This window comes from Passer montanus, unplaced genomic scaffold (assembly GCF_014805655.1).
Source record: "Passer montanus isolate IOZ18808 unplaced genomic scaffold, ASM1480565v1 scaffold36, whole genome shotgun sequence".
Taxonomy (NCBI): domain Eukaryota; kingdom Metazoa; phylum Chordata; class Aves; order Passeriformes; family Passeridae; genus Passer; species Passer montanus.
In genome coordinates this window covers 7,874,193-7,884,049 of record NW_024368374.1, presented here as the reverse complement: position 1 = coordinate 7,884,049, position 9,857 = coordinate 7,874,193, and positions in this window count along the sequence as shown.

The following is a 9,857-nucleotide window of genomic DNA, read 5'->3' as shown; positions in this document are numbered from 1 at the left end:
CCAGGGGGTTGCATTTCTCCTGCCCTCAGGATCATACAGACAATCCAGAACTTATTTAATCCATGCTCTAGACTTCTTGGAATTACAACTTCCCTAGCATCTGGGTGAATACAAATTATGTCCCATATGGAACAGGGACAGGATGGTGGAGTTGGAGTTGGCCTCTACTTTGTAGGGGCAGAGTGTGTGTGTGAGACATTGGGGTTATTTCGTGCTGTCAGAGCACTTCTCCATTCTCTTCACCATAAGATTGCAAACATGAAATGTGATGCAGAGGAAGAGGCAGCTTTGACACACTTGCAAGTTTCCTGGCCATCATCAGTCTGCGGGAGTTCTCGCTGGGTACTACATACAGGAAATGCTCCTTGACTGGCTCCCTAACTGAGGGCAGCAATTCATTTCTAAGGTTCTATTTACATTTTAAAAAGTCCCAAACCAGCAAACCTCAACCCTCTCCTCTTAGAAATAAATGCCATTATGTGCAGCTGTAACAATTCTCTTCCACCCCCTCCCCGCTCAGTTGTGCATTGACAGCTGCCTTTAAACTTGAACTTTCTCTACTCCTGCACAGCCTGCTACCACTTAAACTTCTTGACTAATATCACATCACCTTGAAATTGCAGCAGCAGCAGATGTTATCTTGTCTGGGGAGAGGGTTTTCCAGGTCTGAATGCCAGAGCTGCAGTGGGATCTAATGCATTTCCCATGGAATCACAACCCCCGGGAGTCATAAAGCTGATTTTGCATATGGTGAGACTGGGAGTCCCAGGTAGTTCCTGGGCCTTGGTACTCTCCTCTCTCCCACCTGTATCTTTTTGTGGTATTCACTAAAGCCAGGAGGCCATGTCTGAAAGGAGCAGGAGATTGTCTCTCCCACATCGTGCCCACCATTTGATGACTGCCTGTGCAAGGCTCATTTAGCCCCATTAGAAGACTCTTCCTGTTCATCAGGGTGACATACACATGAAAATCCAGCTTCTCTTAACTTTCCTGCACAGCCAGCTGCTGCCCTCCAGATTAACAAATGACAAATTTTTCTAAAATATTATTTTGTATAAATACTGATGTGTTTTACATGGGTTCATTGTCTGCTACATACAAATCTGCAATCAATTCCATATTTATTTTCATAAAAAAATATAAAAATGGATATTTTCTCTCTAAAACAGTTTTCCTCTCAGTAGACACAGCTAAGAAGAACTATAACACATAAAAAACTAGCATTGCAGCAAGTTTCAGAGCTAACCTGTGGTATCTGATTGCCTATGGCAAAAATGAAGCAATTGAATTAATTTAGCCATCCCTGCCTAGTCATATCCTCCATCACCATAATTTACCTGGCCATCTGATCATTTTGTTTTGTTCAAACTTTAGGCCCAGTTCTTTCTGCAGATTTATACATGCAATGATATGCACAAGTCCCTTAGGTTTAGTGGGAACTATGAGTGTGTCTCTGAGGAAAGAGCTCTAGATCAAAGCTCTATGTTTTCACAAAACTTGCATGAAAACTACTCTGCAGAAGAGTAGTCTGTAATAGACCAGTGTGAATTTATTTTCACTCTTGCTTTTTGTACTGTCTGAAGGTATGATTTTCATAAAAATCTAAACTTAGTTGTAAAAACCTAGATTTTCATAATATCTGATATAAGTTACCAGTTTATCACTTTTACAACAAAAATAATATTTTTAGAGCTTCCAGAACTTCTTTATTCAGTTTGGAAGGGACTTAATGTTTAAGTTTAAATTTTTTTTCTTTTTATGCAATGTTCTGGCATTTATGACAGTGTCAAAATTAAAGCAGGAGACACTTTGAAATAAAAAAGAAGATAAAAATTTAAACTTGCTAAATTACACTTGCCTCTCTTGCTTCTGTGATTTTTAAAGGTAATTTAAATAAGAGTACTTTAGAGAAGTAGTTGCATGCTGTCATTAATTACACATTATATAATACTGTGAAAAAGTAGAATAAAAGTTAAAACCACATTACATTAAATAAAAGAAAATAAATTTTGAAGAAAACCTCTGAAATTAACTTTTTCATATCATTAGACATTTCCAGTTTCCACTAAACTGAAAATTTCAGCTGTATTTAGTGATGTTCTAATTCTCTGACAGTCTCAATAGATGTTAAGAATCTTGGAGCAGGAAAATATGTCATTTCAAAAGACTACTATTACAATTAATTCTGCTCTCTTACAGTGGCTTTATTAAGCAAGGAACAAACACTGCCCTAAGTGTTTACTAGGAAGAAACTCCCCTTTCCAAACACTTGCAGTAACTGCTTTTTGTTCTATGGCAACCAGGTTTTGAAATTAGGAAGTTTCATTCTTTGCTGGTACAAACCTCCCACACACTTCTGCTTTCTCCTGCTTTCAGTGATTCACAGAGCTGCACTTTGCAGGCAGGGACCCAAAATGAGCCCTGGTGCAAGCAGCCCCTGACTCCCAGGCTGGCCCACAGCTGTCTTTAGGCTTGTGTCTGCTTTTCTGCCCAGGGTTCAGCCTTGCATGGAGCTGCACTGCTTAGGAGTAATTTGATTTAACAGAGGGGATGAGTGAACAACTCCCTTGGCCTTCATTGGAAAACGAAAACAATGTCTCTGGCAAAAAAAATCTGCTTAGACATTACACAGTCTTTAATGGTGCTGCGCCATGAGGTGCTCACTGAAGCATCCTGTCTCCTGGTGTTCTGAGTTCAGCATGTCCCTTGTACTCTGAGGACAAGGATATCTCCACAGCCTCATCATGGTACTCTGAGGACAAATTGCTCCCATCTATTGGAAACAGCACTATTTCTACCATTAGAATTAAAAAAAAAAAATATTTGTAGGGAGTTGGATGGCTTTTTTTTTCTTTGCAGTCAGTCAGGGAATTCTTTGCTTTTTGAACTTGCTTAGCAATATTATAATTGTTCAGAGAAACAGCCTCCCTTGAGCCAACAGTATCAAAAAAGCAGACAGGCTTAGTTTGTTCCAATCATCTCTATCTTTCTTTCCAAACTCAGTGAGCAGTCCTTGTGGCCAGGCAGAGGGATGGAAAATCCTACTCTGGGTCTTGATCTATCAAGAAGAAAACAGTAATTTAGGGAAAGGTAGGAGAGATTCAGGTCCAAGAAATACTAGAAGATAAGAAATGTTTGCTTTTCCAGAGTTTTCTGGTCTTGCTGAAGGCAGCAGTTCCATAAAACTAGGCAGCTGAAAGGCTTGCTAAAGTAAATGCAAGGGGTTACCTTTAGATAGCCTCTCATTGCTGGTGCAGGAATAGCCAGCATTACAAAGAACGTGAATGCCTGGGACAGCTCAAATGGATTTGTGCCAGGACTCCTACAATGTGCTCCTGCTGTCATGGCCCCTTGCTTTGTCATGTTTGTTTAAAATAAAATCACTGGCTGGTGATTAACACACACGTGCACGCACACACGCACACACACACACACACACACACAAAACAACAACAAAAAACCTAACAAAAAAGTCCACTTATGTTTTGATATATTTGCTGGGTCTGCATCACTGGTACATGTAAAAGACCATGATTTAGCTGGGAAGATTGCCATCAGAGACTGAGAGCTGGGGTTGCATCCAGACAACACAGCACAGGTTGTCCAGCTAACCACATGATACCATTATCCAGACATCCTTGAGGAAAGAGCTAGGAGAAGATGTGTCTGGAGATAATACATCTGCAAAGTTTCCCTTTCCTGAGTCAAATGACTGAATCACTTAAGCAGGATGATGCTCTCAACATGTCCTTGGAATAGTCTGTCCCTGGACTGGTGACTTTCCCTTCTCCTGCAGTTCTCTATTCCAACACCAGCATTATTAAGTGTAATTAGCTTCCTTTTCCATAACTGAAGCCTAGATTTATGCAGCTTTTTGTATGCTGCTACTTCAGTCCGCGTTCTGGCCCACATGTCATTTATAACAAAGTTGGCATTCTCAGCTAAAGCTGTTCAGTCTCTTAATGCATTTCAAGCCTGAGGCCGGTGTCCCCGTTACCCACTACTGAAGTAATTCAGTGTCAATCAGTTCCTCTGTCCCTTCCAGGAAATGGAAGTTCAAAATCAAATGAGAATAACGATGTTATCATATTTCTTATAATTCCCTTTTTCCTTTTGCACTATCCAGGTTCTTGCTTTTTTAAACTGTTCTCTCCCCCTCCTCCTTGCCATGTGTCCTCTATGAATCCAAAGCCCTCTCTCCTGCCCGAGGTGAGGTTCCCATGCATTTTCTTACAGTCATATGGGAATTCAATTTGCTCGTCTTTGACTAACACTCTAATTCAGGCGCTAAATGCTGAAACCCCTCACAACAGCAGAAAACAATTCCTGCTTCATGTTTTCTTAGGGCCACATCTTGGGCTTTGCAACCCCAATACTCCAACAAACCTCACACTGTACCTTCAGAGGTTTCATATGGCTCATACTTCTTAACAAGGACCATCTTGTTAAGATGGTTCTTCCATCCTCTCTATTGTGCCTGAATGTTCCAGGAATTCTCCACAAATAAAATGGCATGGAATTTCTATCTTTCTGATAAAGAAGGAAGAAAATAAATCAATTTTTACACAATTTCTCTTCTAAAAAGTGATGCTATGTTTAGGGAAAACAATAAGGACAAAAAGCAGGTATTCCTAACCTTAGGAATAAAACTTCATCCAACCACAGGATGAATTCCCTTTGCATTTGTTCTTGCCAGGGACATACATAATTCTTGTGCTTATCATCGATTTTGCATGTCTGCTAGTGCTCCTCAATCCATGTGGCCCAAAAACCCCCAGCAAAGATACAGATCCAGCAGGAACCTCAAGTTTGATTCCCTCCATGTTCTATAATAAGCAAGTACTTTGCATGGGAAAACATTTCTATATCAAGCTCTTATTTCTTCATTCTCTGAAGAGGAGTGTTCTATAGTTACTGAAGAAGCTTGCGCCATATGGTCCCACCTACATGTTCTTCCTTCCTGTTTTCACAGTATATTTTGCGCTATTTAGCCACTTTTTTTTGTTTTGCTGTTGATGTACTCACAGTGATCCAACAACAACTCGTTTCTTGCTGTTCAACTGTAGAATTGTGACACGAACCATTCTGTGCCTGTATGTGATTGAGTCTAATAGAGGGATGGTCATTTTTTCCATAAACTGTTCCTTCCAGTTGCATCCTCTCTGATCTCCCATTATTAGTAGTGATAACAGTGTTCTTGTAACAACAGCCAGAGGCTTTGGCCTTTAGCTACAAGAAGCACTGAAATATGGGTTTTTTTCCTTTTCTTTTTCATAATCTATTAAGGTCACAGCAAGATCTACTTTACTTTCTCATTTGGTTTCCCCCTTTATTAAATGCAAATATGTTTTTATGTTGCTAAGTGGGAATGTTGTTAAGTAGAAAAGACAAATCTGCAAAATTAAAAGAGTGCCAAATGCCCTGTGCAGAATTAATTTGCCTGTCCCTGCCCCCATCTGCCAGTGCTCACAATGCTTTTTTCTATCATAGTCAGAGAAGGCAGAAACTTAAAAAAAAAAAAAAGGCAATGACAGGAAAATAGGAAAATTGAATTTAAAAAAACACAAATGGGAAAAAAAAAATAATAGAAGTCATTATCAACAACTAGACAAGAAACTCAATGAGCTACAACTCTGTTATCCAACTGAGGGTCATGTCCTGAAATGTCTATGGAACATCCTGAAAATTTCCTGAGCTATTAGAAACTTAAACTATTTAGTCTTCAGTCCTTATTAAAGAAAAGATTAATCATGGCAGAATGTTTTATATTATACCTGCTGTGTGAGGATCACTCCACAATTTATAAAGTCCAATGTCGTGGCTGCTCTGAAAAAAAAATATTCCTATTGTATGGAAAAATGCATTTGGGTGTGCAGAAATTCAGGCTATTCTAAAATAATTTTTATACTGTAAGTTATACAATAATTATAAATGGAAAAAAATTAAATAAAAAGGATATAAAAGATTTTCTATAGTTACCCAAGTTAATCCTCAATTTCTCTTAACTTCTGTTCTTTTTTTTAAAAAAAAATATTCCTATTGTATGGAAAAATGCATTTGGGTGTGCAGAAATTCAGGCTATTCTAAAATAATTTTTATACTGTAAGTTATACAATAATTATAAATGGAAAAAAATTAAATAAAAAGGATATAAAAGATTTTCTATAGTTACCCAAGTTAGTCTTCAATTTCTCTTAATTTCTGTTCTTTTTTTTAATATGTTATGGATACAAATTTTTAAAAAATGTAAAGTTACACAGATTCTGTGAATCTGTCACTCCACAGCATATATATTCACCATCTTTGGGTACACATTAAGGAAGTTGACTGTGAATTTATCTCTTTTTTGTTTCATTATCTTGGGAAATCATCTTCTGTTCTTGGTTTAGAGGAGAAAACCCAATCAACCAACCAAACAGAAAAAAAAACCAGCTCATCACCAACATAACTTAATTCCTTTTACTTTTTAAGAGATAAAGTCTTTAAGATGAGATACAGACAATCATCATCAGACTTTTGCAAGACTGTTTCCAAAGTGAAACATTGTTTTACTGGCATGACTATGATTAAATAATTAAGCAAAACTTGGTCAGAAAAGTAACAGAGGATTCCTTGGCCCTGTTTGGTGATTTTTTTTTTTAATACAGGCAAAAATTAGGTTGAACTGGGCCACTTAAATGATGGGTTCAGTCCTGAGAATACTTGTGAGAAAATCCAGCTTTTTACATCTGAGCAGCCTCCACCAAGTCTAGAGGAAATATTCCCATGTGTACAATTTTCTCAGATTTGTAGCACCAGGACTTAAATTAGGAAACAGTGCTGCAGGCCTGCTTGGGGGGGAAAAATAGAACAGCTGCACCTAATATGTGTCATTATTATTACTGGTTTAATCTGTCCCCTGTGCAAATAAAATTATGCTAAAATGGCATTTGCCTAAACTGAACTTGAGAAACAATTAACAAATGTATTTCCAAAGCATAACAGAGGCTGGAGGATCCTCTGCCACTGGTGACACACATGGCTGTGTGCAGGGACATGTGGAGATGTGCAGAGCCAGGGGCAGGGGTGTCCACCTGGTGTCTCCTCCTTCATCCCTGGCTATGGGGGCAATGGGGCAGGCTCCTGCATAAGGATGGGCTTTTTTGGAGGTGGAGTCCTTTTCCCTGTATGTTCTCTCAAAGCCCAGGAGTCTGGCACTGAGTACACATGGCTTCTTTTAGGCATCTTCCTCCCTAAGCACATAGGATTTAAGGATATTTCCAGGAGATCTGTGTGGATCAATGGTCACTCAGATCATGGTCCACATGGAGCTGGAGGGAATGAGGGAAAATTACAGACTGTACAGGCTGAGTGCAGGAAAAGACAGGCTGTAAAATGAAACATTGAGAGATATTCCCCAGGAGGCTGCTGAATGAGTGAAGCCTACTCAAGGGCTGCTTTGACTTGCACTCAGTCCAGCAGAGGTTTTATGTGAGCACTTACCACAGCAGCTGCAGCAACCCACAGCAATCCAGAGAGCACCTTGGAGATGCAGGGAACCAAAGGTACTCACAGGCTGAGGGTGGGGGCTCTCTAACATCCTGAAAAGGGGAAGCTCTTAGCAAAGTAATAAATGGGACATGTGAGCCTGTCAGCATGTCCTGTATAGCATCATTCTGTTTCGACTCTCACACCATTTAGAAAGTTGCAAAGAAGTATCAGTGCATGTGGAGAAAATATTCCTCTGTGCAGTCGGACTACCAGGACTGCAGTCAGGTCTTGTTGGTATACTGTGTGAGATTTCAGTGGCGATTGGGTTTTGGGAAAAAAAGAGAGCATGGGTCCATGTCAAGGGGGAGATGTACAGGGAGGAATTCAGAACTCAGAAAAGATCCCCAACAGCAGAATCTCCATTGTAAAGGAGGAAACATGAAGTAAGTATCCAAAGACACTATAATCTTTTATTTCCAGATCCAACCAATTGGGCGCCTTTAAAATGCAGAGATGAAAGTGCAGCATGTTGCTTGTATTGAGAAATTATCTCAGCAAGCCAGAAAGGAGCAAATGCAAATTAATTCTGGAATAGTTAGGAGTGCTGTGATGGCAGGTGTGAGCCCCTCTTCTCCACCCCAGCACTGTCCAGTGCAGCGTTGTACACTGGGTGCTGCACAATCTTCTCTGTCCAGAGCTCTGCATGACTATGTGCAGCATCAGGTTCTTCTGGGCTGGCATCAGTTGTAAGAGATAGGTGACATTTCCAGACTTACTTTTCTTGGACTTTGCTCAGGTGTGAGTTGGGGAATGAGGAATGTTCTGAGGGGTTATAAGAAGGAAAACATCCTGGGTGTTACTGACTAAACTGAGCGGTGTGCTGCCCTGTGTTGACAACTGCAGGGGTGTTGACAATCCAGATAGCCGCATCACATTCCATGTTCTCCAAAATACTTGTGAAAAGATTCAAGTGAAGATGCCACACAAGAAGATAGCACTGGCCATCTGGAGAGCTCTGGATTTCATGGAGAACCTTGGCTTGGACAGCTCTGGTGTTGTAAGGATATCTGCATGGTGGTATGCCATGGTGCAATGTCTACATTCATGACGTAAAAACATCCACATGAGAGACCTGATGATGAGCATGTCCAGTGCAGTGTCTGGGATGGTCAGCAAAGATTAGATTCATCTTTTCTGGCATTTCTGCTGCTGGGCTTGTTTGGAAGCACAGCAGCTTTGCTGTACAGGTGGTGTCAGAGCAGTAGAGAGCCTGGGCAAAGGGCTCAGGCCCTTTGCTGGGTGCCTCTTTGCTAAACTGAACCAAGCAGGGCCCTGCTTTCTTGGGGTCTTGGACAGCTGCTTGGAGTTCTAACCTATTAAGCCAGCTCTGTCTGTAACTGTTTTCTTCTTCTCTGCACACCAGGACTCTGAAAGACAAACTCCTAAGACCTTGTTTTGGAGCAGCAGACCTTGGGATCAGATTCAGACAGCTTTCTACAGGCTGCCAGTTGGTGTTATGCAGTTCAGTTATTTCACCAGCTACTTTGGTGGGAATGAGGGTCATTTCACCCCTCACTGATTTGGGCTGCTGGGACATGGCTACCTTTCTAGACAAAGGAGGGCTGTAGCCATGATGGCAATTTTTTTAGGAAGTTTTCATGTAAGTGTTATGTAAGCATGGGTTGATTATTCTTTCCAACTTTTTAAATTTATGTATGATATTCACAGCTAACATCTTTATGGCACAGAGCTTTACGGCTGTGATTTTGAATAGTGTTACACATTGTGCATTTGTTTTGTTTTCCAGAATGACTGGAATGACTTGGAGTGTGTTTATATGCAGTTCTTACAGATGCAGATAGGTCTATGTTGCTTTTCTACTCTAGTCAGTGTACTCTACCAGCATTTCAACGTCTGCTAGTCAACAACACTTATTACAGTAAAAGGGAAACCTGTGATGATCTTCCTAAGTACTGTGCCAGGTGAATGGCAAACACAAGAAGTGTCTTGACTAGATAGAGGATCTTCACACGTTTTGACAGATGCACTATATACACAGAAAATGTAGTGGTATTTTTCCAGCCATGAGAGTCTCACCCTCTGCATGAACATCAAAGGGAACATACCCGGAATATTCAGCTAGATGAAGAGTGTGAATTCATCACAGATTCCTCCTCAGCATCTGCCTAGACTTAAAATAAGCAGATCCAGAAAGATTACTGCGTCAGAAGCGGGGAGAATCCTGCCGAAGGTGAATTGCCTCTTTCCTGAATGCTGCCAAGTGGTGGGTGAGGCAACTCTACATAACCTCTATGATGCTTCTGCTTGGTCTTTCAGTTAGTCGTAGACTGGGATGACCTTGAAAGGCTGATAACTCCCTCACTGGT